Source organism: Fundulus heteroclitus, chromosome 15 (genome assembly GCF_011125445.2).
Source record: "Fundulus heteroclitus isolate FHET01 chromosome 15, MU-UCD_Fhet_4.1, whole genome shotgun sequence".
NCBI lineage: Eukaryota > Metazoa > Chordata > Actinopteri > Cyprinodontiformes > Fundulidae > Fundulus > Fundulus heteroclitus.
Window position 1 is genome coordinate 5,084 of NC_046375.1, and position 27,515 is coordinate 32,598.

Here is a 27,515-nt window from a genome sequence, read left to right on the forward strand (position 1 = left end):
CAACAACAGCAGCAGCAGAACCATCAAACAAATGGACCTCTATGGAAATAAATCCATCTACAAATATCAACAACTTATCAGAATTTCATGGTGAGGCTGTTATGTCTTGAAGCTTAGAGCCTTAATATTAAATTATTTATTGCAGGTTTGGTTTGGCCTTTTTGCTCATCAGTGATTGTGTGGATCTAAAAATGATTTTTCCATCAGGTTGGTTTTGGTCGTTCATCATTCGTCCCTTTTGTTTGGCATTGATGATAATAACTGTTCTGGTGATCAGCAGATGGAAGAAAACAAAAGGTGAAAACATATTTTGTTCATTGTAAATTCATCTTGCTGGTGTGATTTTTTTTTTATTTTAAAAAAGAAGGAATTAATATATTAAGACTGTTAACATACACCAACACAGATCATTATTCTTGTAAATGATGATCATTAGAAAACAGACATGAATGTAGTTTTCACAGCATACAACTGAACCTAAATCTGCTTATTTTCAGGAAATAAATCAACAGAAGAAGAATAAAGTCAACTGAGTGAATCCCTGAATAATTATATAGTTGTTTCAACTGGAAAGTCAGAGTTCAGTTGATATTTATAAAGAGTAAAGGGAATTCCTTTTTATCTATTAATTTCACAGTTTTAATGTCCTCCACTCTTACTGGCACCCCTGGTAAAGACTTGTAAAAAAAAGTTTAAAATTAAAACATTGCTGTAGTAGTCTAATCTCCACCAATTCTAGAAAAATTAAACTTTGATATGAGAACAATTACTCAATAAATAATAAATAAATAAATTTGGATATAATTATTTTAAAGAATATTACAGATGATGCAAACGGTGAACTCCTGAACAATTCTTATGAAATAAATCCAGCAGATGCGTTTTAAAGTTGTACCTAAGATATTTTTGTTTAATAAGTTACTTTTAATTGGCAATTATGTATTTCTGCTTCATTGTGGTGTTAGGAAAACGTGTCCCACAGGCCATCTTTTCATTAATATTCTTCAAAATGAGAAAGATAAGAGAACATGGCATGCAAGTAAGGAAGAAGATTGATGATCTTTACAGATCAGAAATTAGAATAAGAATAGAAATATCTTTATTTTCCAACAGCTGGTAAATTCAGGTGTGATTAGTAATAAGCTATTTTTAAAGTTAAGCTTAAAAGCAAAGAAGAAAGAACTTATCAGAAAGGACAAATATACCGAGCCATAATAAGTAGATAATGTGACATATTCAGGAACAAATGCAATACTCAAGTTATAATAGAAGAAAGACAGCAGCCAATTAAAGAATGATGTAAGAAAACTGTGCAGTATGGATGATTGTACAAACATACACTCCCTGAGAATCTAAATAGTTTGCAAATGGACATTAGCATCTTGGAGACCATGTAAATTATTCTTGATCAGATCAGAACCTGTGCAACCATTAGCACGATGTAAACAGTTATTGAGTATGTTTTGAGCAGCAGAGATTATAAAGCCCAGCAGCAGCTGGGGTAAAGGACCTGCAGACGCTCTACTTTGAGCATCCTGGGATGCATCAGTCTGTCCCTGAAAGAGATCTGCAGCTCTGCAACAGCTCCATGTATGGGGGTGGGAGGCATTATCCATCAATTATGGTATTTTTCTTACAGTCCTTTTGTCTCCCCCCACCTGCACTGGGTCCAGGGGGCGTCCCAGGATAGAGCTGATTCTTCTAATGAGTTAATCTAGCTGCTTCCTCTCAGCTGCAGTTAAGCTGCTGCTCAAATAGACCACACCATAGAAGATGGCTGATGCCACCACAGATTTAAAGAAGGTCTTCAGGAGCGCCCCCGGCTGTGGTTCTGCTGGCACCAGTCTATAAAGCTCTGGATCCACTGTCTGTACACTGACTCATCCTCATCTGTAATGAGACCGACTGTAGCAGAGTCATCAGAGAACGTCTACAGCCTGGTGAGCTGATGGGGAAGTCTGTATTAGTCTGTAGTCTGTATTATTTGAACAGAAATGGTGTCAGCACCGTTCCCTGTGGTGCTCCTGTACTGCAGATCAACCTATCTGAAACAAAGCCCAATGTCTTCACATACTGCATCCGACCAGTGAGGTAATCCAGTGTCCACTGCGATAGGTGGTGTTCCACCCCTGACCATTCCAGCTTGTCCTTCAGCAGTTGTGGCTGGATGATGTTGAAAGTGCTGGAAAATCAAATAACCTAATCTTAATGGTGCTCTTAGGTTTCTCCAGGTGGACCAGAGCTCAGTATAGTAGAAAGATGATGGCATAATCCACCCCAATGCCAGGCTGGTAGGCAAACTGCAGTGGATCCAACGAAGACCTCACCAGGGGGTGAAGATGGTTAAGGACTAACTTATTTAGGGTGTGGTTTCACACTTTAAAATGGCTGCTGAATATATTTTAATAACGTCAGACATGTTGAAGTCTAAATCTTAAAAAAGAAACCGACCTGCAGACCAGAACCCAGAGCTGCTCATATTCCCACAGTTAAACCAGCTGTGATATAAACAGAAACCATCACCTCACCAACCACAGACCATGCTGCATCTCATCATCTTTAAAGTCAAACGACTCTTAATGTTCATAAGAAAAATAAAACCTGCAGGTTGTGTATGGTCTCACGAGGACATCTCTACCCCACAAGCTTTAGACCTTTTTTCCATTATTTTATCTAGATTTTTTTTTACATAGGATGAACTAGATAGAATTGTTTATGTAACAGAGCACTTCGCTCTCAGACCGCAGGTCTGCTGGTGGTTCCTAGAGTCTCTAAAAGTAGAATGGGAGGCAGATCCTTTAGCTATCAGGCTCCTCTCCTGTGGAACCAACTCCCAGTTTTGGTCCGTGAGGCAGACACCCTGTCTACTTTTAAGACTAGGCTTAAAACTTTTCTTTTTGACAAAAATTATAACTAGTGACTCATGTTACTCTCAGCTACCTTTATAGTTTTACTGCTATAGGCTTAGGTTACTGGAGTATATCAGGATCTAATTTTCTCACTATATTGAGTTCTACTGTTCTTCAATTATGCATTTTGTGTTGTCATTTCTGCTTTAACTTTCTGTTCTCTCTCTTTTCTCTTCATAGTAGGTACACCTGGTCTGGCGTTCTGTTAACTGTGACATCATCCAGAGAAGACGGCTCACCCGCTACTACCATCTAATGTAGAACAGATTACTAGATCAATGTGTGCTTCTGTGCTTTTTGTTTCTCTTGTTGTGTCTCTGTTCTGTCTTCTGTAACCCCAGTCGGTCGAGGCAGATGACCGTTCATACTGAGCCCGGTTCTGCCGGAGGTTTTTTTTCCCGTTAATGGGTGTTTTTTCTTCCCACTGTCGCTTCATGCTTGCTCAGTATGAGGGATTGCAGCAAAGCCATGTACAATGCAGATGACTCTTCCTGTGGCTCTACGGTTCCCCAGGAGTGAATGCTGCTTGTCGGGACTTTGATGCAATCAACTGGTTTCCTTATATAGGACATTTTTGACCAATCTGTATAATCTGACCCAATCTGTATAATATGATTGAACTTGACTTTGTAAAGTGCCTTGAGATGACATGTTTCATGATTTGGCGCTATATAAATAAAATTGAATTGAATTGAATTGAATGTAACCAGTACTAAAAAGCTTGTCAGATTAAAAAAGGACAAAGGAGAGATTGATAAAATAACAGATGTGAGAGACATTATGAAGCTCCAGCTGTCATGACCCTGCTGTGTTGGTTTGCTTCTGGTTTCTCTATAAAGTCTCTGACCAGAGGATCCCTGCTGGAGGACGTGGCTGACCTGCAGCAGACAACACACCTGTCTGTTATTACTCTGATATAACTGATGGAGATTAGATTATGTAGTTTAGATCATGTTGAAGCATCAAGCATAATTATATAACTATTATAGTTTCTGCTTTAGCTGATTTTCATTCTTCAAGAAGACATTATTTTACCATATACTTAGTTATACACTCTTTTGGTTAGCTAGGGAGGTTAATGATCAAATGTTTAAAACTTGAAAGATCTATTGTCATTCTTTCCTTTTAAACTTCTTAATCTGAGAAAAAGCTGCTTTGGTAAAAAAATAAAAATAACAAAAAACATAAGTGAACTGGCTTCTTTTTGTTGGTTTACATGATATCTTATTTTGTATGCTCATTTTCTTTTTCTTTTCTGGTTTTGGTCAGGAAGGTTCATAAAAACAATGCTTAAAACTTTTATCACTAACTGTAATTATTCCCTTTAAATCTTGTTAATTTGCTGACAAAAAGATGCATCCATGACGAAAGGATGAATGAGGAAAACCAACCCTTTTTTCTAACACCTAGCCCAGTCTTAGTGGTACCATGCTGTGGTGTGTACCACTGATGGAGTCTGATTGTTCTGCTCTTCTAATGGATGTCAGAGATTAATAACTTTAGAAATATCTCCTTAAAGTACAAGAGGCGATTTTAATAAGCTCAGGAAGAGAAGCATCACTAAAAAACCCAGAATCATTTACAAAAGCCTGTTTATTCTCCTTTTTGTCACTAGTGGCCTTTAATGAAGGGAAGCTGACAGGAAGAGGGGATGAGAGAGAGGGGGACGACATGCTGCAAAGGGTGAACCTGGGATGGCCACATCGAGGACTAAGGCCTCCATATATGGGTCTGTTCTACCAGAGTGCCCACAAAAGCCTGTTTTAATATTTATCCCTACCTCTGTATTAAATTATACATGTAATTATTAGGAATGTGATAGTAAAGGTATCTGGACCTTAAATATCCAGTACAGCTCTAATGGTTCAGAACACACATGTACCAAATAATTAAGGCATGGCTAATTTTTTTGTATAGCACAATTCAGTACAGAAACAAAGTGCTTTACATGATTAAAATATAGGAAAATTAAACAGAATAAAAGCAAGTAGGGATAAAATGTAGAAACAAAATAGAACATTAAAAACAGTTGGACTAAAAAAGTTGAACTAGTGATGTTTCAGTAAAACAGTTTAACTAGAGCAATCGAAGGCAATCCTAAACAAATGTGTTTTTAATCTTGAAATAAAGGAACTCAGGCTTTCCGCACTTTTACAGTTTTCTGGAAGTTTGTTCCAGATAAGTGGAGCATAGGAACTAAATGCTGCTTCTCCGTGTTTAGTTCTGGTTTTAGGTATTGTTGAGAATTAAAAATATATCTTAGTTGGGGTTACTGAGGAAAGCAGAGTTGGGTCTGACTTTTCCTGCTCCAGCGTAAGATAAACATGGAGTTTTATTGTCCTGAGGGGGTGGTCAGCAGGAGAGGGGGTCAGTCATCCTCCCTCTGAGCCATGCAGGAGGAGTTTAAAAGTTGATAAAAGGAATGTCTTGGTAAAACTTACTTCAGACAGACAGACTTATCCACCGGTGAGAACAACATCTTGTAATGGTATGTACTCTGTCTCCATATTTAATTTCTAAGAATTAAATATGTATTTGAACCGTTCTACCTCTGATCAATGATTCCTTATTTTATTGTCAAATCTTAAACCGGGGTAAAAATGGGCCTTTAGTAGCGAAGCAGGATTAGGCCAATAATAAATAAATCACAATTTGGTCAGCCGTGACCCGGATTTGACATTAAAGCGGAGGAACATTTTGAATTTGGGCACGAAGAAGTAATCACTTACAGCAAAACAGGTCGACCCGAAAAAAAGTAAGGAGATTTTGATTCTCCTATTGGCTAAAGATTAGATGTAGGCTAAATCAAGTGTTGCTGTAAATGAGAAGCTTTCTTCTCAAAATATCAGAGGCTGAACGGTATAACTAGGTTTGAATGGAATTTATGTTGAAACCGAGAAATGACTGAATGGGATTTATGTGTTTGTTTACGTCAGAAAAACTTAGAATTGGATATTAACCTAAATGCCAAGAAGCCTTGAAATGGTGAGGCGAAAAATAAAATAAAACGAAATAAAAAAGATAAAAACATAGACAAAAAAAAGGGATATGTTCGGGGATTGGCCAAACGACAACCAGACTGACAAACTGGTAATTTTATGGCTGAGGTGTTGCGCTACCTCTTGAGAACTTGGGACACTCATAAAGAAGCAGGGGATAGGTTTGTAATAGAGAAAGAAAGATAAGAAATTAAAAAGGGGCCCCAGGAAGACAATAGAAGTTTGTTTTCTAGTTTTCGAAAAACGGGGTTTTTTGAGAACACGACGATCAGACGAGGAGATTTTAACATAAGGAAACGTTTTGTCGACTACGGAAGGGACGAGGGTCTCTCTGTGATGCGCCAGGCTGTCTGTCTTAAATGTTATATTTGTTATGTCTTGTCTGATGTTTTGAATGTCTCGGTAATATGGAATCCATGGTTTTGAGAGAAGGAGAGATTGGTTGGACCCTGCAACTCAGCGGAGAGTGGGGGTGTGTATGTGTGTGTGTGTGTCTTCATGAGGGTGTGAATTTCTCCGCGTGCATGGGCCTGAAGATAAGAGCAGTGACTGGGGTGCAGTTTAATTTTGTTAAGTAAAAGTGATAAGTAAAAATATGGGTGAAAATAAAAACTAAAGGGGAATTTGGAAATCATTGGAAAAAGGGTTGATGCATTAATGATGTTTGTTGAAGTGCAGGAGAACTTTCAATGCAGTAAAACGTTTGAGGTATTGGCTGCAAGCTGTATGGGTGAGTTGCATTGGAGAGCATGAACAGCTGCATTTTGGTGAGTTCTGGAGAAAACTTTTTATTTTGAACTGTAGCCTAAAAGTTAGAAAGTGGTTAGAAGTTTGGAAAAGTTGTTGAAAATTTGGCTGAACATTGAACATCTGTTTGAGGCATTATAAATTGGGAAAACACAAAAAAGGGAAAATGCCTTCTGTTAGAGTGTAATTTTAACTAGCATTATCTATTGCAAAATAGCGTTTTAAAATGCCTAATGAATATATATACTTTCAGACATGAAATATAATTTGCGATTAAATAGTGATTAAATGGTTTTCATTGTTTGATAGCCCTAGTTATAATAGATAAATAAATAAATATAATTCATCAGACTTAAATCTGGCTGATTAATAGGGAGCAGAAAATAGCCACCCTATAAACTTTTGCTCGCTTGCAGGCCTCGGAAAAAACACAAGTAAGCAGAACTACACAGAGTTAGAAGTTAAGGTTAAACTGTACCTTAATAGTGTGTGCAAACTGATATTGCGGTTAATTTGACAGATTTTGTTAACACTGCATTTAGTCATGAGTCAGTTTTGAAGTTATCCTCAAATGAAGCAGCTAAAATTGAGGAATTTATGACTAATGTTATTGGTTTGCATTGTTTTATTATAGATACTGATATTGCAGAACGGCAGAAACTAGTAGATTCAGAAAATATTACGGGATCATCGCAGGACGGTCCCCACATTATTCATTGTATGTAATCACATTTTCATAGTCCCACGAAATGCAGATGCCCTTGTCACACAGTTATTTAAGAACACAGGAGTTTTCTAGTTGTTCACTTGGTAACATGCAACTTCTGGTGAATAAACTCCCCAGTATCAGTGCTGGTGGTCGAACATGGCTGGCTGAATTACAAAATTTAACCAAAGGCTCACAACTGGCTCTCGGTGAGTTTAGAGCCATTTTAAGACTTTCTGTGTCTGCGCCTGTAATAACGGATATTGAAAAGGTTGCTCAAACGTTTCATATGCCTGATGAAACTTTATTGTCTTCAGTAATTTCTTCCTTGGAAGTTGCAATTGTACAACACTTTCCATTGTCCACATCAATTGAGCTTCCTAAATTTGACTGTGACCCATGACAGCGTCCTGCAGATTACATACCTCAAGCTGCAGAGACATAAATCAAACACACGGGTGTGGATCCTAAAACAAATTGCTCCAATCTGGGTGAATTATTTAGAGGGGCAGTTTTGGATTGGGTTCCTTATTTAGTGTCCCTGCTTATGAAACAAAATCCTGATATACCTGGGTGTTCGTATGCTCGCTGGGAAACCTGTTTGATCGACTATTTGCATGTGGCTCAAAGGGAGGACAGGAAGTCGAAGCAGGACTTAGAGGACTTGCAACTTCAATTACTTAAATTACAGTTACTAGAAGCAAAGCGGAAAGTGACCAAGAGAAAGCAGAAGATGACACAAAGAACTGTCTCTGCGGGTGCATCATGTGGTGCTCAGACCCTGACGGTTCCACCACAGTCTAATTTCATTCAAGGAGGGGGGCCACCTCCTCCGCTTTTCTGTTCTGTATTTGATTCCAGATTTGCTGTTCCTGTGTATGGACGCGGATCTCATTGTGACAGTCAGTGCAGACATGGAGACAGGCCCAGGAGACCGAGTAGACGGGGCGGACATGTCAGAACTTTTCGACCATCTACAGACATCTGCTTTAAATGTGGTCTCTCTGGGCACTGGGCCGGGGACTGTTTCGCATCACTAAATCCTGGCATGAAATCCTGGCATGAGCTCCCATCCGGAAGGTCAGTACCCCAGAAAAGGGATAACGCTCCCATGAACAATGTTTCCTCACCCTGGAGAAAGGCCAGCGCTCATGAACAGCGCAGATCGCAAGCTGTCAAGGGAAGTGACTGTATGAATTTTTGCACACATTGGAGCCACCTGTTTCATCAAACACTGAGTTGTGGACTGAGACTTTGTCACTGAGGTGCTTGCAGAGACGTTGCAGCGACCTACTGCCACACTGGGGGAAGAGAGGTACAGTTCCATGCATGGAAGCCTTTGAATATGAAGTCTCACCTCCATCTCGTGTTTGCTTGATCTGTCACATGTCATTCCGGGTCCATCTCAGGTGCCGCAGCCTGGTATCAAACATTTTTTTAAGGTAATTCAGACTGATTTTTCTACCAATATACTTTTGACCAAATTTAATGGAATGTGATTTCTAATATTTTTTCTGTGTCTCCAACTCTTGAGCTTCTAGGCAAATGGATTGGTGCAGGTAATAACTTTTTAAGGCAGCCGATTGGGCAGATACGAACACTACAGGTTTGCGGTTTTGAAAAATATACTACTGTCTCTAAAAAAATTTTATTATATAACTGATATGTTCCTTTTAAACATGAGTTTTAATTCTATTATGTCCAGGACCGTATTGCTCATAATTGACAGCAGAAGGTGTATTTTACCATCACAATTATTAGCAGAAAATCCACTGGGGTGGGGATATTTTTCACATTTAGGGTTCTGTGATGCTGCAAGCTCACAGCTGCATGTCATAAATTTACAGACTGGAAGTTCTTATCAGCTTCTATGACGCAGGGGGCCTCTCACTAGCAGGCAAAGGGGTGATTTGGGTGAGACGTCTTGTTTCCTATTCATTGCAGAGATACACTTTTTAGGTTAAACGGATCTGTTAGGCTATTTCTTGATAACTCATAAGTATTGAGATTTTTCTATTGTACAATATAACTGTTGCATGCTAAAACTTATCAGATTTCCACCAGATTTTGCCGTTACCAGGTGTTTTATTCAGGTAAAACCCAATATTTTATCAGTATGTAAGTACCTTGGAACGTTCAGCATTTTCATACCATCAACTTGCTGTGAGCACATTAGAATAATCATTATTTCAATGGGTACACTGATCTTACACAACTTTTGGAGGACTTCTTGTAGATCTGTGGGATTATGATATTGCATTATGTTTTGATCTGAATCCAGGATATAGGGCAGTGTTTTTCATACTTCAATTCAGATAATTATTTGCAGTTAATTAATTCCCTGTGGTGACTAATACTATTCTTTGTTAATGTTTTGTAACAAAATTAATTTTGTTCCAAGCAGAGGGATATGACATAAACATTTATATGATAACACTATATTGTAAAGCCATACAAATCTTAAACTTTATATCAACCCTTGGCACAAGTAATTTAAGGGAAGGATTCTTGTGCAGGACCCCACGGAGGTATGTAACTGCGTTGTAAATCAGATAACGGTTGTTTAAACAAAAAGAAAACCCCCACAAAAGACCTTACCCATGGCTCTCTGGAATGTTTGTTAAGTGACTCCCAAAACAGACCGGAACCATACATTACATTTAATGGACGGAGTGTCAGACACCACGTATCTGCTAGAGACAGATTCTATGAGGGGGTTCTTGGATAAAGGCTTAAACAGTTTAAGCAGGACAATAAAGTGAATGTTAAATTAAACAGAAAAACTACATAAACTACAAAAAATGGATAAAACAGAGATAAACAGAGGGTAACTTATATGCATATTTAGTTTACTTTAAAATCATTGGTGTGTCAGGTAGGTTAGTTAAGGATTCAAAGCCACGTATATCTGTTGCAGTAAACTGGATCAGGATTTGTAACAACTGGATAAAACAAAATGAGGGTTTGCTTTTCCTCTCAGATTAAAAATAGGAACTTTTTTACAGCATAGACATCTGAGTAAAGGGTACAGAAGCAAAGTGTGGTGACGTGCTGAAAGGTTTTACGTGAAGTGGTGTGATGGATGGTAATCTTTAATCTTTAATTCAGAGAACATTCTGACATTCTTACAGGATAACAGTGTTATGGAAATATAATCACTTACATATAATAATGTAGTTTAAAGTAATATAGATGTTAACCTTAACCCAGTGACCTGAACAGTTGAGGATGTATGTAGAACAAAGGGTGGATTCACACTTCAGTGGGCATGTGTACATCCCAGGATGCACAGAGGCCATATGACAGTCTTGTGAGCAGATAACGCTGTTAAAAATGCTTACATGAGGCTTTTCATTGTTTTAGTTAACTTCCAGGAAACAAGCCAGGAACCAAGCTAGATTAAATTTAACGGTCAAAGGTTAGGCAGCAGACTCACTGTCTCAAGGAAACTTAGACAAAAGGTTGGTCCAGCACAAACGGGCCCCAAATGCGTCTCGTTACTATACTTTGATTTCACAACTGCATTAACTAATTTTTTATTTTACAGACAGGGGAATCTTCACCAGAGATTAACGTATTTGTGTGGTCGTTGCATTTTCTTACAGGACAGCGTAAGGACGAGGAAAGAGGAATTGCAATAAAATGTCTCATTAACTATTACATTTCTAAAATAGGTTTCTCATAGGCTGGAGGGGAAACAACAAGAAGGTTGGTTCAGATTAATGGGGAGAATTCTAAACACAATTGACTATAATTCTGTGCACAGACGAAATTGGAAATGGGGTGAAAAAGCTGTGAAGTGTTTTCTTGTGGGAGTGTTCAGTTAATTTCATTACAGGATATGATTCCATATGACTGAAAGGAGCTTTTCGGGACCGAAGTCAACCTCCGGAATTACAGGTAGCACACGACATTTGATATTTAAACGATTGTCGTGTAAGTTTCAGGTTGTATTGGAGACATAAAATTAGGAGAGTTCAGGAATGGGAGGGGGAGTCCACTGACCCCCGACTTCGACGGAGTGCCACTAAGGTTATCGACAAGCAGATGTGGTGGGCCAGAGGTCAGGGACCTATCTGATTCCAGAGCCATGTGTACCAGCCAACTAGAGGATCCAAGGGGAACAACACCGGACCAGCTTTCGGGTCAGACTGGCTGACTGGAAGGGTTTTCAACTATCACCCACCCGTGCCATCCGGCAACGGGGCAGCTCGAGGCGCCGATAGCCACCCACGGAGGGGCAGCTGGAATTTTATTTTGTTTTCGTTTTTTATTTTTTATTTCTTTTTTAATAAAGATTAACATACAGTTCTGTGGAGACCGCGGTTGGAACACTGACTCTTTACACCATCTTCTTTAAAGGCGAGAAGAAGACATCTCCGAGATGCAAGACATCATGACAACAATTGAATGCATTGTGTAAAAAAGAAAAAAGAAAATGAGAGTTTTGTAACCACTGCATATGTCTTATAAGTTCCATATTCATAAGGTGTTCAATATTAGTATTGTTAGACTCTTGGTTTTGCATTGCATGAAAATCTGTTTTTTATTCTGTGGTTTGATCTGAGTGTAGTGCTTTCATGGGTTATCTTTATTTCTAAGAAGACATTTTGTTAATCTAGGTTAGGACTCTTAAAGTCATATTTAGATCATATAATAGTTTCTGGTAGTTGCACATTTATCTTAGCTTTGCACCTCTCGGATAAAGGTGCTTACTTTTCTTAATTCTAGTAGGTTAGAGATTTAGATAGGTTTAGTAGCTTTTTAGCTTATACTTGGGTTATTTTACATTTAAGGGGAACATTTGAACTTCATTTGCTTTCATAAGTCGCCAACAGAGGGGACAGTGGGTTACAATATTACATCTTACTATTTACATTTTGTTTAAGGGTTTCAAGACATAGACTTAGTTTAGCCTAGTTATTGGTTTGATCTTTGAGGGATCAAAACAGAGGGGTTGTTGAGAATTAAAAATATATCTTAGTTGGGGTTACTGAGGAAAGCAGAGTTGGGTCTGTCTTTTCCTGCTTCAGCGTAAGATAAACATGGAGTTTTATTGTCCTGAGGGGGTGGTCAGAAGGAGAGGGGGTCAGTCATCCTCCCTCTGAGCCATGCAGGAGGAGTTTAAAAGTTGATAAAAGGAATGTCTTGGTAAAACTTACTTCAGACAGACAGACTTATCCACCGGTGAGAACAACATCTTGTAATGGTATGTACTCTGTCTCCATATTTAATTTCTAAGAATTAAATATGTATTTGAACCGTTCTACCTCTGATCAATGATTCCTTATTGTATTGTCAAATCTTAAACCGGGGTAAAAATGGGCCTTTAGTAGCGAAGCAGGATTAGGCCAATAATAAATAAATCACAGTATGCAGAGTAGGCTGGAGCCAGAAGACTTTAGTGGTCTGGAGGGTTGATAATAATAATAATTTAACTATTGATTTCACAATGTAGAAATTCACTTCTGCATCTTAGTCCTTTAATCCTGGAAATGTTCTTCAGGTGATAGAAAGCCGACCTTGTAATTGTCTTTAGATGCTTTTGGGGAGTCCATCACTACACCCAGATTTCGGACCTGATCAGTGGTTCCTAGCTGAAGCGACTGAAGCTGTGTGCTAACTTTTGATCTCTCCTCTATTGGTCCAAATATTATTACTTCTGTTTTGTTTTTATTCAACTGAAGAAAATTTTGGCACATCCACGTATTGATTTCTTCTAGGCATTTACTTAGTTCCTGAATTGGTTCATAGTCACCTGGTGACATGGTGATGTAGAGCTGTGTGTCGTCTGCATAGTTATGATAGCTGATGTTGTTGTTTTTTATTATCTGAGCTAGAGGGAGCATGTAGATATTGAAAAGGAGGGGACCCAGGATGGACCCTTGGGGAACCCCACATGTGATTTTTGTCATCTTTGATGTAAAGTTACCTACTGACACAAAATATTTCCTGTCCTTTAAGTAGGATTTAAACCAGTTGTACCATAGAGGCCGACCCAGTTCTCCAGGCGTTCTAACAGAATGGAGTGATCGACAGTATCGAATGCTGCACTGAGGTCCAATAGAACCAGCACGGTGGTTCTTCCACAGTCTGTATTTATATGGATGTCATTAAACACCTTGATAAGGGCGGTCTCTGTACTGTGGTGAGCACGGAAGCCAGACTGGAATACGTCAAAGCGGCTGGTCGTTGTTAAGAAGGTGTTCAATTGTTGAAACACAGCTTTTTCAATAATCTTACTGATAAAGGGGAGGTTTGAGATGGGCCTGTAGTTCTGGAGTAGAAGTTTGTCTAAATTGTTCTTTTTCAGAGGTGGTTTGATAATTGCTGTTTTTAGGGACTGGAGGAAAACACCTGACAGAAGGGACGTGTTTATTATCTCAGTCAAATCAGACGCTTTGACAGGTAAAACTTTCTTAAAGAAAACTGTGGGTAGAACTTCAAGGAAGCAGGAGGAGGAACTTAGCTGCTGAATGATCTGCTCTAAGCTGTTGTGGTTTATTTGGCTGAATTCGGACATTTGGTCAGGATAAATTCCAGTTGGATACTGCTTTGGTTCTGGAGTTGATATGGAGGTACAAACTGATCCTCTAATTTTTAGGATTTTCTCAGTAAAGAAGTTAGCAAATTAGGGCACTGCATGCCAAAGCCCGCCCTCCAGCGCAGCATAATTTGAGCCCAACTGGGCGTAGGTGGATGGAGTAGCAAGAGGTCAGGAGGGGAAGAGCCCAAGTCAGCATGAGTGGACCAGAGGGCACCGAGCCTCAGACCCAGACCCATCCACTCACTCACCTAGATTAAAAAAACAAGAAAAGCTTCCTGTTCAGCTCCCCCACGCTGACCTTATTATTCAGTCAGTCAACAAGATAAATTAGCCACCGTCTAGGATGACAGGCCGACTGTGTACGTTGTTTTAATCTGGGAGGATTAAAACAACGGAAAAAAAATGATTTTTTTTTTCTCTTTTGGATTGACCGTCTTTTAATTTTTTGCAAATATGCCAGACCTGAGGAAGGAAGCTGCAAAAGCTAATGGAGCATCATCTTGTTAGAGACAAAGACAACATTTTTATTTTAACTTTTAATTCAGATGGACTTGTTGACTATACACATGATGATTCTCTGCTTAGTTTTTTCTGAACGTTAATGTTCTTTCTGTACTATTTCTATACATAAATAATTCTCCTGCTCTAAATAACTGCAACACTGTCTCCCTGTTTTAAATGAAGGGAGAAATGAAACACTCCAGATGAAGTTTTTCAGCTTTGGTCTTATCTGTTTTTATTGTAAATATATTTCAGAGAATACTATATTTGTCATGTCCTCAGTGTTAACAGAATAGGAAAACAAAGCTATCCACACCTACGTCCCCCAAGAAGTGGAAGAAGAGGAGGCGCATCATCCAGCACTTTCTCCTCCGGCTTTAACTGTTGCTTGTGCTGGACGGAACTCAGGGATTTATTATTTTACATTTTTGCATTGGTTCTATGTTTTATTCAGATTCTGATAAAGTTTTAATTCATATTGTGGTGCTGTTGCCCTGGATAGTGGCCTCTCCTCTTCTGTTTCGACAGCCTCTCATCGAGGACAGGTTCACTGGCACCTACCGGTAAGCCTCATTATAGGTATCAGTTTATTGTTCATCTCTTTTTTTATTATAATCTTTGTGTTATGATATATTTTTCTGGGATGAACCCGGACACAGCACGCACACACAGAGTCAGTTCTTATGAGGGAGTTTTATTGAATAGTGTGGAAGATGGAGGATGAGACCAGAGTCTTTCAACGGACGGAGGTGAAGGGTGTAGAAGCTGGCCGGCAGGAGGAGTGTGGAGAGACTGACCGGGAGGAACTCTGGAGCCGAGCACAGGAGAGCAGAACATCAGAGCCGAGCAGTGGCGAGCCGAACGTCAGAGCCGAGCCGTGGAGAGCAGAACATCAGAGCCGAGCAGTGGCGAGCCGAACGTCAGAGCCGAGCCGTGGAGAGCAGAACGTCAGAGCCGAGCCGTGGAGCGCAGAGCATCAGAGCCGAGCAGTGGCGAGCAGAGCCTCAGAGCCGAGCAGTGGCGAGCAGAACGTCAGAGCCGAGCAGTGGAGCGCAGAGCATCAGAGCCGAGCAGTGGCGAGCAGAGCATCAGAGCCGAGCAGTGGCGAGCAGAGCATCAGAGCCGAGCAGTGGAGAGCAGAACGTCTGAGCCGAGCAGAGGCGAGCAGAACCTCAGAGCCGAGCAGTGGCGAGCAGAACGTCAGAGCCGAATACTGAAGAAAACAAACTGTCGGAAAGTCTTTGGGCTGATTGTAACAAGACCTGGTGAAAAGAGTCTTCAGGCTGACGGTAACAAACGGAGCTGACAAGAATACTGGCAGGGACTGAGCGGGAGTGAACGCTATGGACCGGCGACGGGAACAGAAAGAGGTGAGTCTTATAAAGCGGTGGAAACAGGTGGAAGCAGTTGTGGGTTAATTGCAGCCTGCCAGGTGAAACCGATCAGGCTGCGCAGGAACGAGAGAGAGGGAGAGAGGTTCAGCATGCAGCCAATAAGCTGCATCCTGACAGTACCCCCCCCCCAAGGCCGGACACCGGACGGCCCAGAATCCCCACGCCGGGCGGGTGGAGGGGGCCCAGGAAGGCGGGCAAGAGTCGAAACTGAACACTGAGGGACCAAAGAGCCAGCAAACATGAGGAACCAAAAGGGGCCAGAGAACACGGGGAACCAAAGAACTAGAGAACACTGGGGAACCAAGGAACTAGAGAACAGCGGGGAATCAAGGAGCCAAAGAACACGGGGGAACCAAGGAGCTAGAGAACACGGGGAACCAAGGAGCTAGTGAACACTGATGTGCCAAAGCACAACCAGGGCGCGGCACATCAGGGAAAGGCACGAATGCTTGACTGCACCGGGGGATAAAGCGAGCGCTTGACAGCGCCGGGGATAAGAGCGAGCGCAACACAGCGCCAAAGGGAAGGAACGGGCGCAACACAGCGCCAAAAGGGAAAGAACGGGCGCACACAACGCCAAAAAGGGAAGGATTGGGCGTATGGAAACGCCAAGGGGAAGGGACGGATGTATGGAAACGCCAAGGGCAAGGAACGGGCGTGTGGAAACGCCAAGGAGAAACAACGCCGGAGCGTGAGAGGAGCGCTGGGGCCCAAGGGGCGAGATCGCCGGGGCGTGAGGGAACCGCCGGGGCATAAGGGAGAAGTTCGCTGGGGCGTAAGGGAGAAGTTCGCCAGGGCGTGAGGAAAACGCCGAGGCGAAACGGACGCATGACAGCGCCAAGGGGAAAATATAGGCGTACGAAAACGCCAAGAGGGAAAGAACGGACGTACTTAACGCCAAAGGGAAAGAACGGGCGTACAAAACGCCAAAGGGACGGAACGGGCGTACACCACGCCAAGGGGAAAGAACGGGCGTACACAACGCCAAGGGGAAAGAACGGGCGTACTTAACGCCAAAGGGAAAGAACGGGCGTACACAACGCCAAGGGGAAAGAACGGGCGTACTTAACACCAAGGGGAAAGAACGGGCGTACGTAACGCCAAAGGGAAGGAACGGGCGTACTTAACGCCAAAGGGAAGGAACGGGCGTACCTAACGCCAAAGGGAAGGAACGGGCGTACTTAACGCCAAAGGGAAGGAACGGGCGTACTTAACGCCAAAGGGAAGGAACGGGCGTACTTAACGCCAAAGGGAAGGAACGGGCGTACTTAACGCCAAAGGGAAGGAACGGGCGTACGTAACGCCAAAGGGAAGGAACGGGCGTACTTAACGCCAAAGGGAAGGAACGGGCGTACCTAACGCCAAAGGGAAGGAACGGGCGTACTTAACGCCAAAGGGAAGGAACGGGCGTACTTAACGCCAAAGGGAAGGAACGGGCGTACTTAACGCCAAAGGGAAGGAACGGGCGTACTTAACGCCAAAGGGAAGGAACGGGCGTACGACAACGCCAGAGGGAAGAACAGGCGTACGACAACGCCAGAGGGAAGAACAGGCGTACGACAACGCCAGAGGGAAGAATAAGCGTACGACAACGCCAGAGGGAAGAACAGGCGTACGAAAACACCAAGGCTCAACAACTCCTGCTGGAACACGACTGGTGTACAGAAACGCCAGGGGAAAACCCGCCGGGGCGTGAGGGAAACGCCGGGGCTTGGGGAAGAGAACGCCGGGGCGTGGGGAGAACGCCGGGGCGCGAGGAAGGAGATTGCCGGGGCGCAAGGGGAACGCCGGGGCACAAGGAATAAAGGAATTTCTAAAACGCCAGGAATCTAAACACCAGGGAACTGAGACAGAGGGCGTCTTAACACGCCGAGGAACCAAGAACAAACGGCGTCTAAACACGCCGGGAAACCAAGAACAAAAGGCGCCTAAAGACATCGAGGACTCAAGATGAACGTAAACACCAGGATCTAGAGGGTAAGCTAAGCAGCAACAGGCCAAACGCGCCAGAGGGCTCAGCCGGCGACATAGGAGCGCCGGAGGGCTCTGGCAGCGCCTAAACAAGGGAATAATAAGAATAAGAGGGTGAGCTAGGCCGCAACAGGCCAGGCGCGCCAGAGGGCACAGACAGCGACTAAAGCACCGGAGGGCTCTGGCGGCGACCTGCGTGCACTGGGTAGCGACAGGCTGGCGTACCAGAGGGCTCAGCCGGCGACATAGGAGCGCCGGAGGGCTCTGGTAACGACCTGCATGCGCAGGGCAGCGACAGTCTGGCGCACCAGAGGGCACAGCCGGCGACATAGGTGCGCCGGAGGGCTCTGGCGGCGACCTGCATGCGCCTAAACAGGGGAACAACACAGAGACACTAGGGCAAGACAGAGCAAACAACTACTGAAGGGAACTAAACTAACCTAAACAGAGCAAAAACAAACAAAGAAAACAGATGGGTGTAGGGACCTAGAAAGCGCAGGGACCTTAGAGAGCGCAGGGACCTTTAAAAGCGCTGGACTCCATCCAACGCAGGAACCCATACAGCGCAGGAACCCAGAAACATAAATACTAAGGGGGGGGGGGGGGGGGGGGAAATAAAGACAAACAAAACTAAATAAAGAAAAAACAAATACAGAACAAGACTAAAACTACAGGGCTAGGACAGAAACTACGGGGGCTAGACAGGGACTACAGGGCTGACGAAGCTACAGGGCTAAAACCGGATCTACAAACAAGACTGACAACTAGGAAAGGAACCAAACGCTAAAGCAAAACTATGAAACGAAACAGAACAGGGAGATGAGGGCAAGTACGACTAAACTAATGAAAAACTAGATAACTAGAGCTAGAAATCTGTACAGAAAGCAAACAAGAAGTCTAAAGTAAAAAAAACTGGAACTCAAAAACAAAACTCAGAAGACTAAGGCGAACCTAGAACACTAAATCAGGGCTATGGCTAAAACAAGAAGACGGAGAACAAAAACCCGAACTAGCTGACTAAGAAAACCAAAAACTAGACTACTAAAGAAAAACCCGAATGACTAGAATAAACCTGGGACACAAAAACCCGGACAAAAACAAAATAAAACACAATACTCAAAAGCAACATAAATCTAAAAAAAAATCCTAAGTAAAGCAAAAACTAAGGTTGAGCCAAAACAAAGAACAGAAGGCGGAAATAATTCTTCTAAAACAATAAAAAATATACAAAAAGACTAGAAACTAAAGCAGATCTAGAACACAACACCAAAAAATAACTCCAAACAAAAACCAGAAGGCGCTGGGCAGCAGCAAAAGTTAGCGCTGGGCAGCGACGGCGAGGAGCGCCGTCCTTAATGCTGAGCAGCGGGGAAGGCGGACCAGGAAAACAGAGTCAGAGGCGGGGCGTCGCAACTCTGCGACCCAGGCGAGACGAGACGGAAACGTGGCGTCGCAACTCAGCGACCCAGGCAAGATGAATCCAGAAGCGTGGCGTCGCAACTTTGCGACCCAGGCGAGACGAACCGGAGGCGAGGCAGATCCTACCAGCTTCTACACCAGGCTCTGTGCGTGCTCGGGTTCATCCCTTGGCCGGTCCATAATGTTATGATATATTTTTCTGGGATGAACCCGGACACAGCACGCACACACAGAGTCAGTTCTTATGAGGGAGTTTTATTGAATAGTGTGGAAGATGGAGGATGAGACCAGAGTCTTTCAACGGACGGAGGTGAAGGGTGTAGAAGCTGGCCGGCAGGAGGAGTGTGGAGAGACTGACCGGGAGGAACTCTGGAGCCGAGCACAGGAGAGCAGAACATCAGAGCCGAGCAGTGGCGAGCCGAACGTCAGAGCCGAGCCGTGGAGAGCAGAACATCAGAGCCGAGCAGTGGCGAGCCGAACGTCAGAGCCGAGCCGTGGAGAGCAGAACATCAGAGCCGAGCAGTGGCGAGCCGAACGTCAGAGCCGAGCCGTGGAGAGCAGAACGTCAGAGCCGAGCAGTGGAGCGCAGAGCATCAGAGCCGAGCAGTGGCGAGCAGAGCATCAGAGCCGAGCAGTGGCGAGCAGAACGTCAGAGCCGAGCAGTGGCGAGCAGAGCATCAGAGTCGAGCAGTGGCGAGCAGAACGTCAGCGCCGAGCAGTGGAGAGCAGAACGTCTGAGCCGAGCAGAGGCGAGCAGAACCTCAGAGCCGAGCAGTGGCGAGCAGAACGTCAGAGCCGAATACTGAAGAAAACAAACTGTCGGAAAGTCTTTGGGCTGACTGTAACAAGACCTGGTGAAAAGAGTCTTCAGGCTGACGGTAACAAACGGAGCTGACAAGAATACTGGCAGGGACTGAGCGGGAGTGAACGCTATGGACCGGCGACGGGAGCAGAAAGAGGTGAGTATTATAAAGCGGTGGAAACAGGTGGAAGCAGTTGTGGGTTAATTGCAGCCTGCCAGGTGAAACCGATCAGGCTGCGCAGGAACGAGAGAGAGGGAGAGAGGTTCAGCATGCAGCCAATAAGCTGCATCCTGACACTTTGCCTATACCAATTTTTTTTTAATAATAAACTGTTGATTCAAGTTTGAAATAATGTCTCTCTCTGTCTTTATAATAATGTACTAGTGGAGTCTAAATTGGGATTTCCTTGGTGATGGTGTTGTTAGCTACCATCAAACTCTATATCATGTGTATTAAAACTTCTGTCACAATATTTTCACAGAAAGCCCCTTTAGTTCTCAGAAATAAACCTTTCATGGTTCCAAGAGGAACTGAGATCAGTTCACGTCTTAACTGCATCAAGCAGGTGAGAAGAACTGGACATTCACACATTTATATTTAAAATATGCTCTTTACACGTTCGTCATCTTCCTCTTTTTGACTGTGAGAAACCTTAATGATCAGTCTGTTGCTGTTAACTCTGAACATTTACTGGTCACATGTTTAGCTGTTTTACCAGGAAAGATTCATTTTAAAAGTTATATTTCTGTAATCCTTCAACCTCTGGATCGTTCTGAATAATCAGTTCATGTTTAAAGTCTCTACATTATGCTGATGTGACCTCTGACAGCATTTCCACCATGTCTTATCTACATAAAGCTAAAGCCTAACCATCAGTCAGTTTAAGGAAGTGACATCATGAGAGTCAGAGGAAGTAGACGCTCCATCTCTCTACCAGAGTCAGTCACACAGTTGGACTGAGACTGAGAACAAGAGACGCTCGATGGCTGAATTCACATGGATTACAGTGTTTTCCTTATGGATGCTAACCTTTACAGGTGAGGAAATTTACATCCATGTATTGCATATGATCATTGTTAAACTCAGTTTATCAAAAAGAATTTCATTAATACTACAGTTTGGCCATGAAATATTTGGGCAGTGACACAGTCTTCATGATCTGGGCTCTGCATGCCACCACATTGGATTTGAAATGAAACAACTACAATGTAATTGAAGTGCAGACTTTAAGGTGTAATACAAGGCGTTGAACAAAAATATAAACATGTAGCGATTATAGCTATTTTTATTCAAACGCTCCTCCTTTAGGGGGCTCAAAAATAATTGGACAAATACACATAACCCTGAGTAAAATGTTTCCCCTCCATGGAGAACTCCTTTAACAGCATGTTGTGTTTTCACTAGCCTCGTGAGACTATCCTGATCTCGCGAACTTTCAAGGTTTCACTCGCAGATCAGTCTGGCTACTCTCCGTTAAAGAAAATTTGGAGCCGTTCACCAAACGAACGTCCAATCAGCGTTGGCTTTGAGGCGGGTTGAGGTGTGACGCAACGGGAAGCGCGACAGTTCAGTCTAAAGAACATGGCGGCTTCAGCCGATGAAACTAGCGTTAGCGTGGCTATCGAGCAAGTTTTATCGGAATTATAGAGTATTTCTTTGCTGAGCTAACGAGCCTTTACCTGCAGCAGCAAGAGTAGCTTGGCTTGTGGTTTCGTCGTTGCTCTGTTACGAGCGACGACGAATCTGATTGGTTCATTTGGCCCGTCTATCACCAACATAGGCCAATCAGCTAACCAGTATTTTCGCCCCTTCCCAAAATTACTTCAACGGAAGGTTTCCAGATGGATATGCGGAGCAAATCTATCTGGCGGAGTCAGGTAATGTTTTCACAGCAACAGATTCCAAACGCCACACCTGGAATCAACTCCAGACCTTTTAACTGCTTAATTGTTCACTTTTTTAGAACAGGCTCGTGGGCAGCACATGTGGTCCTTGCGGGCTACTTGGTGCCCGCGGGCTCCATGTTGGTGACGCCTGCATTAGACCATTCAATTTTTCCGCTTTGTTTTCCAGGGATCAAACATTTCCCATAACGATAGACAGAAGCGCAGGTCTATATCTCCTCCTCCATGCATGTCAGCTTCTCCCTGACCATCTGCCCCGGTTCTTCCTTTGAATCTCCTTGGGTATCTCTGGTCAAGTTCCCGGTATTCTGGATAGATTGTTTGGCGGAGCTAGTAGCTGGTCCCTGGAGTAAACAATGGTCTCACGCTGGCCGATAGCAAATCCATGTAGAGAAGAATTAGAAAATGGTCCATAAAGCAGTTGCATCCATAACTGAAAAAAGTGAAGAGAAGAGTGGGAGCATACACACCCAACTAGATTAATAGAATAGATAAAATATAGGAAATTATAGTAAAAATAACGAAACACAAAGCCACTGACACAAGCAGCCTGCTCGCGTGGCCTTCAGTGTAATAAATAGATAAAAATAACCTATAGTGTCCCAATGGGGTACCGCGCACGTGACGTCACCGTCTCAAGAGCAACGCCCCTTTTACCGCTTAGGTAGGGCACACAGGAGAGAACGCACGGATAACCCAGCTAATACACCCACAACAGAACCAGCGATATGACCGACTTTGCAGCCGTTAAACTTTCCCAAGACAATGTCCCAGGCACACGGTTTACTGGTCGCACTGTCGAAGAACACACCAACCTTCAGCTCAAACGATGGCTTGAGGTTTGAGGGCTTAAAAAGACTGGAAAACTGGCCGAGTTGATGAACGGTAAGCTTTGTTTTTTTTTCCTGCGCGGCGATCATGGCAGCGTCGGCCGTTTTTTTTTTTTTGTTGTTTGCAATCACCGTCCAGGAATGGGTATATGTTTAATGTTTGTCTCATTTGAAATGTTTTTGAGTAGGCTATCCTGGTAGCAGGCTATCATGTTAGCGCCTGCTACCATGATAGCCTATATGCGATCATGGTAGCAGGCGCTTCTTTATTAACATGTCGGCCACCAAAATACTCTTACCTTGACTTGATGTCGCTGGAATTGGGTCAGGATGTTCTTCGGTTGGGCCCTTTCCTCCAACAAAATGCTTGCTACATATATAGGCCGACCGCACCGGTGTACCAAGGGCACACATTTCTCCTTGGCAGTCTTGAGGAAAACATCCTTCATATGCGGCCGATCAGCGTAACTCGATTCGCTGTTGCACGTTCCATAGCAACAATGTTTAAAAACCATGGTCTTAGATTTGGAAAAAGCAGTCGTTTAACGAGTAAAACCTAGGCTAACGCACGTCTGTTTTAAAGCAAAACAGTGGCGGGTTTCCGGAGTTTGCCCCACTGCGTACCACGTGATGTGACGTCATCGTGACGTTACGTTTCTAAAAATAGCTCATTACCCCATTCTCCAATTTTGCAAACTTGTAACCTGTGCAATCAAACCCTTATGTGCACTTCCACTAGATGCACACTTCATAGAGGGACGTAGTCAAGGGGTGGAGTTTGAGTATTGGGACAGGGGCCCTAATGATGAGCCTAAGATTTTTTTACCCTGACCAGCTCTCCTAGAGTAATTTCCTGTCTCCAGGAATCGCCTGCATGCTGTCGAGACTGCTGGGAGACACAATTAACCAACTGGTAATGGCACATATTGGTGAGCCATCCTGGTGGAGTTGGCCAGCCTACTAACCTCTGTAGGGTCCAGGTTTTGCCACATGCTACCAGCGGTGACTCTGACCCTGGTCAAATGCAAAACTACTGAAAAGTTGTCAAAAAAACCACAAGGAGGAAAAAATGTCCGTGACCTCCTCCTGCAAAACCATTTCCCTTTTTGGGGATCAGCTCATTGTTCCCCTTTCAGTGACCCAGTTGTTGTTTTATTAACACTAGAACAGCCAACACTGATTAACAATCGCCTCTTCTACTGACCTGCCAGATCAATGATCCACAAGTTTAACTGCGAGCCCCATGTTGGTGACCCCTGATCTAAATCTTGACAATCTGAGTCTATAGGGCTGACTTTAGACTCCAATTATTTACAATTTAAAAAATGTATGCAAAGTAATATTAGTATTACTGGTATTATTTATTGCCATTAAGCTTGGAAGATGTCAAAGGGACAAAAACAGGTGTGGCTTTGAAGCTTCTGCTCTCTCCAGAACTGGAAGCTGGTGAAGGATTCCTGATTGTTTCACTTTGTGCCTATTTAAACATAAAGATGTACAAAAAATGTATAAAAGACATATCAATGTTCAAGAACATGGGATTGCTAATCACTAGCTTTCAGTACTTTAGATCATGTTGAGGAAACAAGCATGAGCATATAACTCTTATAGTTTCTAGCTAATTGAATCTTTTTTGTTGATTTGCATATTATACAGTAAATCTAGAAGACATCTTTTTACCACTTAGTTTTACACTCTTTACAATAAATGTTTATTTTTTTGTTTCCTGGTTTATGCTAAGGAGGTTCATAAAACAATTATTTAAAAATTTTAAATTTTTTAAATAATTTAAAAATTTCCTTTTAATCTATTTAATCTCATGATAAAAAAAACTGCATCAGTGAAGAAAGGACAAATGAGAAAAACCAAAACCTTTTCTAACAATTACCCCAGTGTTAGTGGTGCCATGCTGTGGTAACGTTCACTGCTGGTTATTTCTGAGAAGTGGATCAAACTGAAAGTAAACTGTCTGCTGGTATATTAGCATTTAAAGAAAAGTAAGGTTGAAATATATTTAATTAATTAAATGCTGATAGGACAACAACATTTCAAGAAACAAAGTCACAAATGTGATGTTTTATTTAAGAGTTTGACCTTCTCTGCACAAAGACGTGGTTTTAAAATGAAGGAAGAAGAAAACCACCAGAGCAACAGCTTCTACCTACAGCTCTGACTGCTGGATGAAACTAACAGCTCACTGACCACAGATATAAAAGCTGTAGAGTTGTGGAATTAATATGCATGCAAAAGTACAAAACTTGAAACAAAAAAAAAAAATTTTGCATGGAGAATTGCAATTGGATGATGTTAAGTTTTTATGCTTGTTTTATTTAGAAATGCCAAACAATAAATGGTGGATGTGATACAGAGTGAAGTCATGATGAGGAGGTAACACCTCTCAAACCACACAGCCCCTCATATATTCATCTGTTTCCTCTTTAGACTCTGAATCATTTGTGAACTTGTCAGCCAGAGAGACGGAGAGAAACAATGATCACTGCTAGAAAGAGACAAACATCTTTATTTCTGATACTGATGTTTCAGCTAACAGGTAAGAACTAAAAATATTATCTTTCCTGAGACAAAAATGTTTCTATAGACTTAGCAGCAGATGAATGTCTAAAATGATCCTCACACTAAGGCAGTGCTTCTCAAAAGTTTTCTATTAGAGGTAAAAACCCCCCATTCCAAATTAATTGGTAAAAAAAAAGTTTATCTCTTTTGAAACGTTTTACAAACCAATGGTTTCTGACAGCTAGACTTTTTCAACATTGCCACACCTTTTAACAATATAATATTAACAATATAAACCGCTTTTAGCCCGACTGGTACCTGAAGTCAACTTTTAACTAGCTATGAACCTGATATGGCAAAAAATATGAAGCCTTGATAATAATAAACTTCTATTACATCAAGTTTTGTACTTTTTAGGAGTTAAATGTATTCCTCATACTACTGGCTGCAGGTACAAACAGCAGGGGGGGGGGGGCTTTTCTTACATTTGGAATGATTTAGAAGGCCTGTTTTATCTGGCCAGAAAAAAAGCAAGTTGTGGGCCCTCCACAATACCTTTGTGCCCCCCCCCCCCCCCACACACACACACACACACACACACGAACTACATCCCACTATTTGGAAGCTCTACACTAACGGAACAGAAGAGTCATTATTTTATTTATATTTTTATTTTTTCTGTCCTCTTTCTCTCAGCAGCAGCAGCTGGACAAAGTCTGACCTTGACGGTCAGAGTTGGTGATGAAGTCTCTTTGTCTTGTGGAAATGTGAATTATACTAGGAATTACTATGAAAGCATCACCTGGTTGTTCAGTTATAACAGCCGAGTAGCAGTTTTAAAACTGTTTGAAACTGGACAGATTCACAAAGATGCAGCAGCTAAATCAGACAGACTGAGTGTTACAGCAGACTGTTCTCTGGTTATAAAGAAGGTCTCAGTGGAGGATGCTGGTCATTACACCTGCAGGCAGGTTATAAATGGACAACAACATGGACCAGACTCTGACATTTATCTGTCTGTTGTTAACAGTGAGTATTTATATCATCACACTGGTCAGAACCAACCATCTAACAATAAACTGAGACATGATCAGAAAGATAAAAACAATATAACTAACTTTCTTTTCCTGCTTTTGTCTCATATCTCCATCTTCATCAGTGGTTCAACAAAACCAGAAAGATAAAATCCTCTTAATCTGCTCTCTGATTGAATATGACTACTGTAGTCACACAGTGGAGTGGCTGAAGGAGGGAACAGAGGAAAAGTTTTCAGACCAGGAGAAATCAGGACAGTCCTGCTCTGCTACATTGACGTTTCCAGCATCTGTCCTTAACTCAGAGTCAAACCTGCCTCCACTCCTAAAGTGTAAAGTGACACATAGTTACACTAACAAAGTGCAGCTGTTTGACTTCAGGCTTTGTTCCTCTGGTGAAAGAACAGGTGAGAACATTTTCATGAACTCTCACTATAACAGCAGTATGTTTCCTTATCTAATACTTAACAGTTAATTACCATTATTTAATATTTTGAAAATTAAACATCAACAGCTAAATCAGCCACAATAAAGACCGCCACAACCACACAACCACCTACAACTACATCAACAAGAAGGTCAACAACAAAGACAACTACAACAGCCACAACACCACAACCGACAACTACAACAACACCAGAACCAACATCAACTACAACAACAGCAACAGCAGAACCATCAAACAAATGGACCTCTATGGGAATAAATCCATCTACAAATATCTACAACTTATCAGAATTTCATGGTGAGGCTGTTATGTCTTGAAGCTCAGAGCCTTACTATTAAATTATTCATTGCAGGTTTGGTTTAGCCTTTTTGTTCATCAATGATTGTGTGGATCTAATAATTATTTTTCTCTCAGGTTGGTGTTGGTCGTTCATCATTCGTCCCGTTTGTTTGGCAGTGATGATAATAACTGTTCTGGTGATCAGCAGATGGAAGAAAACAAAAGGTAAAACATATTTTGTTCATTGTAAATTCATCTTACTGGTGTCGTTTTTTTAAGTTTAAGATTATATACAAAACAAGGTATTATCATGTTAAGAGACTGTTAACATACACACATTAACACAGATCATTAATCTTGTAAATGATGATCATTAGAAAACAGACAGGAATGAAGTTTTCACAGCATAAAACTGAACGTAAATCTGCTTCTTTTCAGGAAATAAATCAACAGAAGAAGAATAAAGTCAAGTGAGTGAATCACTGAATAATTACATACTTGTTTCAACTG

The 27,515-nt window shown here is 42.2% G+C and overlaps 1 long non-coding RNA gene across 1 annotated transcript; it reads left to right on the top strand.

Moving 5' to 3' along the window:
* LOC118566121 lies at positions 1–27,515 on the top strand. Its single transcript, XR_004932816.1, has 3 exons — positions 1–90; positions 27,141–27,230; positions 27,444–27,515. It is a non-coding gene; the product is annotated as an uncharacterized LOC118566121 (long non-coding RNA).